Source organism: Cupressus sempervirens, chromosome 8 (assembly GCF_028749045.1).
Source record: "Cupressus sempervirens isolate cs-2001-9-10 chromosome 8, ASM2874904v1, whole genome shotgun sequence".
Lineage (NCBI taxonomy): Eukaryota > Viridiplantae > Streptophyta > Pinopsida > Cupressales > Cupressaceae > Cupressus > Cupressus sempervirens.
The window spans coordinates 133,560,517-133,570,715 of record NC_143125.1 but is presented as its reverse complement, the minus strand read 5'-3'; positions in this window follow the sequence as shown (position 1 = coordinate 133,570,715).

The window sequence follows — 10,199 nt, the reverse complement described above, 5'->3', positions numbered from 1 at the left end:
AGATGTCTAAAATTAAAATGCATAATTATTAAATCTTCTTCAATAATTATAAAGCTTTAATTTAAACACACTGAAAATACAATTGTAGAACACCATTATTAAAGAGAAATTAGATCCTTTTCCTCTTTTTATTTTAAAACTATTAAAGGATGCTAAAAGAATTGCATTTTTTTTTTTTACCAAAATAATATTGTCCATATGCATAGTTTTCAAAAGACCAGACACCAATAGAGACGGGAACAGTAAAGGGGAAAAAACAAATTGTATAACTTGAGGCAAGAATCATATCTTGAATGACAGGAGGTGGAATCATAATGCTACCAGCTGCAAACCATATTTGTTTATTGGCAGAAAAAAAAAAAAAAATACAGCTCTGCCAATCTATTACCACCTATGTATTTTTTAATCCTAATCTGTATTCTTCTGGTTCTTGATGTTATCAGCATTATGGTTAACCTAATAAAAAATAATTAAAAATCTACAACGTGCTTCTGTTTTGCAGAAGAATTTCAAAGTACTATGATTTTGTCGCAAAAATATTTGATGTAATCAGTGACGTCAACTATACTTCTTAAATGCTTTTAATGTCATCAATTTTAATTTGTATTTGTTTTCTGAGGTGGTCACTCTCCAAATTTGTATTTGCGAGCTCTGTTATAGATTCTTTAAACATTGTAGTTTCTTGGCGTACATGACTTTGATTACACAGTGCGCAAAGCCTGGGCATTTGTTTTTCCCCTTCAATTGAACTTAAACTTATTTCCATGAACATGTTTGTCTCATATTATTTATATTCTGAAAACGATGGATGGTATTTAAGAATTTGTCATCAATATCGATCTTTATAATATTGTATTTCATGTTGTTGTTTACTTTATAGTAGTAAAATGTTTTTTTGGATTTTTCAACATTTCATGCATTCAATGATGTTAACAATTTCTAAAATATTTTTAATATCATCAAGTTATAGTAGCAATTCATAGTGTTTTTGTTTCGTATATGTTTGTTTTATACTAATAGAGAATATGATTTTTTTTTAATAAAGAAATTATATTTTTTAAATTTATATAAAATAGATAATACAACAAATATTACAAGTAGGACAACACTAGCTGTCATAAAAATACAAACTACATAGGAAGCAAGATGACTACCGAGCATATAACAACTAATATTTAAGAGTTTTTTATTAATAAAGTAGAGTCATTTTAGAATGTTTATTTTATGTTGGTATTTATTTATCAATGAGAATCTTATAATAATGAGTCATGGTAAGTGATTAGAAGTTTCTTTCTCAAACTAATTTTCCACTGAAAAGCTAATATAGTAATTTGTGTGTACCAAAATTTGAACTATATTGATAATGATTTTTTGATTGAAATAATAACAAGTTGAACCATGTAATGTTACTTTCTATGATGTGAAAACTAATTTTATGTAATGCATTTTTCTCAAAATATCTAGATACATTATTGTCTCTTGTACGTCTATACATACAAAATGCAAGTCTATAAGAAAAACTTAAACCAAATTAATTTAGCCTACTCCAAATAAATGAATGACTAGATGTATACATACAAAATGCAAGTCTATAAGAAAAATTCAAACCAAATTAATTTAACCTACTCCAAATATATGAATGGCTCTCATTAAACATAAGAACATGGAAACATTAATTGAAAACCAATATTCTTGTAGACACCAAAAAGGTTTTGACAAAACTATACTACTGCGATGTAAGCCAATAATGTGAATGTTCTTTATTAGAAACAGAAGGATATCCTTTGCTAAAGCATAATATTGCGAACGGAGTGTATTTTGAAATGAGTTGTTTTACATCCAATTTACATGTTATTAGATGGCGGAGATGATCTTTAGTATTAAGATCTCTCATTTCTTCAGAAGCATTTGATGTTGGGAAGAGGACATGTGAATTCATGTGGTTGATTGATGAAAGTTATTTTTTTTAAATAGTTAGATATTTAGAATTTGTCATCAATATAGTGTAGCCTTTTTATTATTATATTTTGTTCAATATTGGTGTTTATTAATTAGTTTTTTAATGGTAGAAATCTTCTTAGATATCTTAACAGTTGTATAATTAATGATGTCACTAATTTCCAAATGTTTTTATTTTTCATAGAGATTCATAACATTTTTTTTGGATATATGTTTTTCTTATATTTATAAATGAATGTGATGTGTATTTTTATTTAATCACAAGGTTGCGTTGATTACTTTGATCTATATAGGTATATATGAGCTAAAATTAATATTTAAAAATATACAAATGAAAAGTATTATCAAATTATCATGAAATATGCAAATGTAAAACTATTATGAAACATGCAAATCTAAAATCAAATTGAAACATGTACATTAAAAATATGTAAATGAAAAGTATTATAAAATATATATACCAAATAGATTTTGAATGTGATTTGAGTTTTGGCTAAACTATTGAATTCAAATCTAAACAATTTTGAATGCAATTCTAAATCTGAAATGAAACTAATTGAAATCAAAGCCTACAATATTATAACTAATTTTGAAACTAAATCTACATCTAAATCTAAAAATATAACTAAATCTAAATCTAAATGAAAAACTAAATTAAAAATCAAAACTCAAAATAGAAATCTCACTTGTAAAAAAATTACTCTAAAACTATAATCTACTTCTCTTCAAAAATTCCAGTCTACTCCAATAACCTCCACCTCTTCCTCCCTTCAAAAGCACAAAATGAAAATGAACTAACAAGCATTTTTTTATAACCTATGAGAGACTCCTCATATCCCCCAATAGATGTCTTGTCACATTCCACAAATTTGTTCCAAATTCCCCCACTCCCTACAAAAAATAACCATGAATGTGTGATCAAAAATCCTGGTAACAATATCACAATTTGACTACTTGTGGAAAATATCTACTACTTATCAATAGATGAGCTTAAGGGGATTTATAATGAATGGTTCATAAGGGACAACACTTGGTGAAGGTTTTGCAAACAAGGTGGCAAGCAGAGTGGGTTTAACCATGGATGGAACTCCATAGTTAAGCATGCTCAAGCTGGAGTAGTAGTAGGATGGAAGTCTCGGTGCTTCACCTCTGTAAGCATCACCTAAATCCAATGAGTGCTAAGGGTTCTATTTATTCTCATGAGAGATGGATTCATGTGTGAATCACTACTCATGATATAGGGGTCAATGAGTTTAACTCAAAAACTACATAGTTAAATTCTGATAGCAATATCAAAATTTGACTGGCTGTGGAAAATATCTCCTACTTAAAATTTTAGTGAAATAATTTCAGCCCTATTTTTTGGGTCCTATTTTTCTGGACCTATTGTTTTGGAGCTATTTGTTTGCCCTATTTTTTCAGACCCTATTATTTCGGCCTCCATTTGGCTTACTTTTATTTGGGCTAGCTATTATTTCAAGAATGCTTTTTTATTTTATAATTTAATAATTTAATATTAATTTAAAAGTTTATAACTACTTCATTTTCTTTTTATTGACAATGAATCTATTTTTGCCATATTCTTGTGCTGGGCAGTTGTGCTACCACTATAGAATGTCTCGCAAGGTAAACATGAAAATATAAATATTTTGAAACATGAAAATATAAAACTATTTTGAAAAATACAAATCTAAAACATCTAGAGAAAAAGCATTTTGAAATATGCAAATCAACAAATAATATGAAACATGCAAATCTAAAACTAAATTGAAACATACGCATTAAAAATATGCAAATGAAAATTATTATCAAATATATAAATCTAATAGGCTTTGAATGCAGTTCTAATTCTAAATCTAAATCAAACATGCAAGGCTAAATTACATGCAAATCTAAACAATTCTGAATACAATTATAAATAAAAAATGAAAATAATTGAAATTTAAATTTAAATCAAAGTAGAATTTAATTTTTTTTAAATGGAAAGTAAGTCTAATCTAAATCTAAATACAAAACTAAATATAAATATAAATGGAAAACCAAATTAAAAATTAAGAAACAAAATCAATATCTCACCTACAAAAACAATTAATCCAAAACTTCAATCTACTCCTCTTTAAAAACTTCAATCTTCTCCAATGATCTCTACCTCTTCCTCCCTACAAAAACAAAAAATAAAAATGAAATAAGGACCATTTATTTTATAATCTATGAGACTCCTCATATCCCCAATGGATGTCTCTTGACATTCTACAAATTTATTTTAAGTTTCCCTAGTGCTCGGAAAAAAAAAGCATGAATGTGCAGAAAATGTTTCATATTAAAAATTTAAATATATAATTCCAGTTGATCCTTTTTTTTCAGCCCTATTTTTTCAGGTCCTATTTGTTGGGCTCTATTTTTTGGGTCCTATTTTTCTGGGCCTTATTTTTGGCTCCTATTTTGCTGGCCCTTTTCCTAAGCCCTATTATTTTGGCTTCCATTTGACTTCCTTTTATTTTGATGAGCTACTATTTTGGGAATGCTTTTTATTTTATAATTTACTAATATTTAATTTAAAAGTTTGTAACTGTTCCTTTCTTTTTTTATTGACAACGAATCTATTTTGACATATTCCTGTACTAACATTTATGCTACCATTATATAGAAATAATATTTCACTACTTTAAATCTAGATATGTATTTTAGAGAAATTATAGATTATAGAAACCAATATTCAGTAATAAAGCTTTGAATAATCATTTTCTTTTACTAATATCCCTCTTTTAATTCAATAAAATAGTGTTTGTTTGCAATGAGAACACGACAAGAGGAAAACAATTGACTCCATAGCCACCATGGATCCTGCAATTTCTAAAAACTCTAATTTTAAGATAAATTTGAAAACAAACTACTCGTAAAAACAAAAAAAAAAAAAACTTGTATCTCACCAACGTATTCAACTTCACTTATATCTTTTAGTGCCTAAAGAGAATTTGGACACGATAACCAACACAAATCAAACTATCGGCAAGATTTCAAAATCAAAGATTGTACAGTCAAGAAAGCAAAGGAAAAAACGTTATAATCCCGATTAGTATATCAGTGTGGAATTCTTCTATAATATGAATTTCAATATTTTTTTTCTCGTTATTTCACATTTTGAAAATTCTTTGCAATTTTGTGTGCTGCATTTCCAGCCGGTTAGGTTTAACATGACCAAGTAGTAAAAATCATTCACATATTTACTAGATCCAGACACTTCACTATCTATTTATCTTTTTTAATCTTGTTCTTCATAATGTATTTCATCTATTGGATCAACTTGGCAGGGAGGATGAATCCGTGGTGCTCAAGAATTTGAACATAAGATACATATAAATGTTATCAAGGTCACGCAGTAAGCAAACTAAATTTCAGATATCATGACAATTAACTAGATTTTGAAGCTCAACTTATCATATACAACTTCTTAGAGATATTAATTCAATCATCCTGTTTCAAAATATTATATTAATATTCACTCTAATTTGAAAGTATAGTACATAAGAATTAAATTATAATTAAAATGATATGGGGTAATTTATTTTAAATTATTAGTAATAATAGATCTTTGAAATATTACATTATTTAATTTAAATAATTTATAATTGTTAAAGGGTCTTTGGTTTAGTGATGAAGTTTAATAGTTTACAAAGAGTCTATAAGCAATTAAATCTTGTTGAATGCAAGGCCTCCTACATCAAAAAACGATGAGGTAGGATCCTCCCTCGCATGAATTTGGTGGAATAGATACTGCTTAGTCCCTTACACTAAATATTTTCCTACCTTCTCTACACATTCTTTAACACAATGCCCCTAATTTTTTTTAAAGAATAAGAGTTATAGTGTATCATAGCTCAAATTCTTCAATTATTTTTTTCCTCTCACTAAATAATACCCGAAGGTTTCAATATTACTGATTTCTTTTCAGTATCTATAAAATTATTAACTCCAAGAGGAAAGAAAAAATTGGACCATCAATTGGCACTCATATGTTCTACCTATTTTCTCACATGTGCCAATATAACGAGATTCTTCTAGTAAAAAATTGTTAGGCATAATTTCTCTGTAATAGTACCTTTATCGTTGATGAAATCTTAATCTCATTGTCCTTACCAACATTCTTATCAGCAATTTACATGCATTTGAGTGTATCCTTGGCTACACTTGTTGAAGATCCTTCCTAACTACTTACATTGTTGTTGTTTCTTGGCTTTATCACTTTTTTAGATGCCTGTCTTATTATCATATATTAAGGTTTTATTTCTAACTTAAAAGTGTTAAATAGTTAAAATTGATTTTTTTTTCAGGCTTAATTTTTTCTTAATTTGTGATGTTTAAGATGGTCATTAGCAGATGGAAAAACAAATGGAAAAGAACCACCCTCCTCTTTATTAACTTCTACCAAGCCCTTATCAAGTCCTCCAGGATTGGACTTGAAAATGAGCCCACTAAATTTAGAAATTCAACTTCATACGATTTGAACATATGGGCTTTCAATCCAACAAAATTTTGGACAACTTAAACATCACAAACTAAGACTTGATTCCTAAATGAAAACTATCAAATAGTCAAAGTTGAATTACTTATTCCAATCTTAATTGTTTCCTTAATTTGTAATGTTTAAGGGTAACCATAAGATTCATGTCCTAAATCTAGAATGTGCAAATGAACACTTAGTCTAGTCATTTCACTTAGTCGTTGTCTCCTCTATAATTTCATATTTTGTACAATAAGTTTCATTGGATTGTGATAGCTAATTTAAATTCTCTACATCTAGTCCTTCATTTGACAATAAGCTTGTGCCATTAAAAACCCTAGTGATATCACTTCTTTTGGGTTCCCTATTTCTATTCCCTTCATCTCCAAGGTCAGAAACAATTTGAACTTCTTGACCCTCAGGCCAATACATTGACCTTTTCTCTCAATATTTTCCAATACTCTATGTTCTATAACATGTATGTAAACTACATCCCCCTCAACTTAGGAGGCAAACTTTACAATGCATAGATTCACTAAAACTTCTTCATTCTTAGAAGTAAAAGTTGTCTTAGCCTTTTGCATGGGGATGATAAGTGTGAAATCCATTTCACACAACCATCTCTTGTTGAGAATATATGTCATAGTTGCAATATCATTATTGGGAAAAGAAATAATCCCAACATTTTCCTTTTCATTTGGTGAATCCTCCTTATTCCTCTAATCATCCCACAAGCATACATGTTGTTACTTTTCAACTTTAGATACACAACATCATTTTCTAAATAACCAAGAAATTCATTAATCTCATCTTCTTCCATCTTTGCTCAACATGAACAAATTTATATTTATAGTGGTTCACCATAAACACACTGAAAAAACAATTTTAGTACGGAATTTTAAAAAAGAAATTGAATATTTTTCCTTTTTTATTTTAAAACTATTAAAGGATGCTAAAAGAATTGTATTTTTTTACCAAAATAATATTGTCCATATACATAGTTTTCAAAAGACCAGACACCAATGGAGACATGAACAGTAGAGAGGAAAAAACAATTTTATAACTTGAAGCAAAAATCATATGTTGATTGACAGGAAGTGGAATCATAATGTTACCAGCTGGAAACCATATTTGTTTATTGGCAGAAAAAATCAATACAGCTCTGTCAATCTATTATCAGCTATGTATTTTTTTAATCCTAATCTGCTCTCTTGTGGTTCTTGAAGTTATCAGTATTATGGTTAACCTAATAAAAACTAATTAAAAATCTACAACGTGCTTCTGTTTTGTAGAAGAATTTCAAAGTAACATGATTTTGACAACAAATCTTCGGCGCAAAAATATTTGATGTAATCAATGACGTCAACTATATTTCTTAAATGCTTTTAATGTCATCAATTTTAATTTGTACTTGTTTTCTGAGGTGGTCACTATTCATATTCGTATTTGCCAGCTCTGTTACAGATTCTTTAAACATTGTAGTTTCTTGGCGTACATCCAACTTTCATTGAACTGATTTAATCAATGATGTTAACAATTTCTAAAATACTATTAATGTCATTAAGTTATAGTAGTGATTCATGGTGGTTTTGTTTGGGTATATGTTGTCTTATATTAATAGAGAATATGATTTTTTTTAAATAAAGAAATGATATTTTTTAAATTCAAATAAAATAGATAATACAACAAATATTACAAGTAGAACAACACTAGCTGTCATAAAAATACAAACCGCATAACAAGCAAGATGACTACCAAGCATATAACAATTAATTTTTTTAAAAAATTCATTAATAAAGTAGAGTCATTTTATAATGTTTAGTTTATGTTGGTATTTACTTTTAAAAAACTAATAGAGCAGTAATTAGTGTGTACCAAAATTTCAACTATATTGATAATGATTGTTTGATTGAAATAATAACAAGTTGAACCTAAAGTGTTCATGTAATACTACTTTCCACAATGTGACAACCAATTGCATGTAATCCATTTTTCTACAAAGATCAAGATATATTAATATCTCTTGTACATCTAAAGAAATTCCAATAATTCTAAACACAGCGTTGTTGTAAATGATAAGCTTATGATAAATAATTATAAATCCATACTTTTAGTGATACTTACCAACAAATCTTTTTGATATTTCTATAAATGATGTATACATACAAAATGCAAGTCTATATGAAAAACTTAAACCAAATTAATTTAACCTACTCAAAATATATGAATGGCTTTGATTATATGTAAGGACACGGAACCCTTTAATTAAAAAAAAATATTCTCATAGACACCAAAAGGGTTTGCACAAAACTATACTATTGCGATGTAAGACAATAATGTGAATGTTCTTTTTAGAAACACGAGAATATCCTTTATTGAAATTAAAACATTGTAAAGGGAGTGTATATTGAAATGAGTTGTTTTACATCCAATTTATATGTTATTAGATGGTGGATATGATCTTTAGGATTAAGAACTCTCATTTCTTCATAAGCATTTGAGGATGGGGAGAGGACATGTGAATTCATGTGGTTAATGGATGAAAGGAATTGAAGATTAAAATAAAAGAAATGGTTGAAGAGTACTTTTGAAGAATTGGATGGATATGATTAAATGAAGAGTTGGATAAATATGATTGAAATCATAAATTTTGAAATAGCCTAGATAAATATTTAATCCATGCGATGTGCATTTTTAGATGTCTATACTTTTGAAGGATGTGCATAACATAAAAAGGGATAAGAATGTACAAGTAGGAGATGAAGGTAGTGGTTATTCAACAATGAAATAGAAAACATAACAAGTGATGAAATAGACAACATAACAAAGGACATTTAAAAAAAAGTGAACTATGTAAAAAGTTGCCCTTGGTATTATTTCTATTTTAGTGATTGTATACCTACTATAGAAAATGAAAGAATTCATTGATTTGATCTCATTTCACTAAAAGGTGGAAGAGACAGAGAACTAGAAGAATAAATACATTTATTCAATTATTTTTTGTATGAGGATGCAAGACTTAAATAAATATTAAACAAGGACATAGAGGGAAAAAAAACAAGGAATGGGTAGGTGCTCTACAACCCCCATATATAGAGCCTACTGGGAAAAATTCTTGGATAAGGAGAATAATGGCATCCTCATCACCTAGTATCATTGGTGGGAGTAAAGGTGTTCTTAAATCTAATTCCTCTTTGTCTCAAAAAAAATCTAATCTCACAAGCATGGTCATTTTTCCATTGGCTTCTTTGAAAACCCTAGTTCATAATTCTCTTCCTGGGTGTTGGACTCTATAATAGCAGTCAAGGCTTACATCAACAAAGAAGGGGAAATTTCTATATCTAGAATCAAAACTTTCAAATAGATCATTCAAAATGAACATGCCCTTCTAGAAGGTGCCAAGTTTGTTGAATCCCACCAAGGCCAAGAGCCAAAGCCAACCCAAGAGGTGGAGGTAAGGCTCCCAACCCCCTCACCCCCCCCCCCCCCCCCTCCTCGGCATAATTCATATTAATCATAACAAAAAATGTCCATAGAAATAGAGAATGAGAAAACTAAGCTTATAACTAGTGTTATTTTCTTTGTTTCCCTAGATATTTCCAAACTCCCATCCAAGAAATATTTGAATGATTGGTTACAACAGGTTAGGGTTTAAAAATGGGTTTTCATTTCAGCTTCTATCATATGATGCAAAAATGATTATTTCTAATTTTCTTGTGTAGCTCCAACTCCCAAAAGT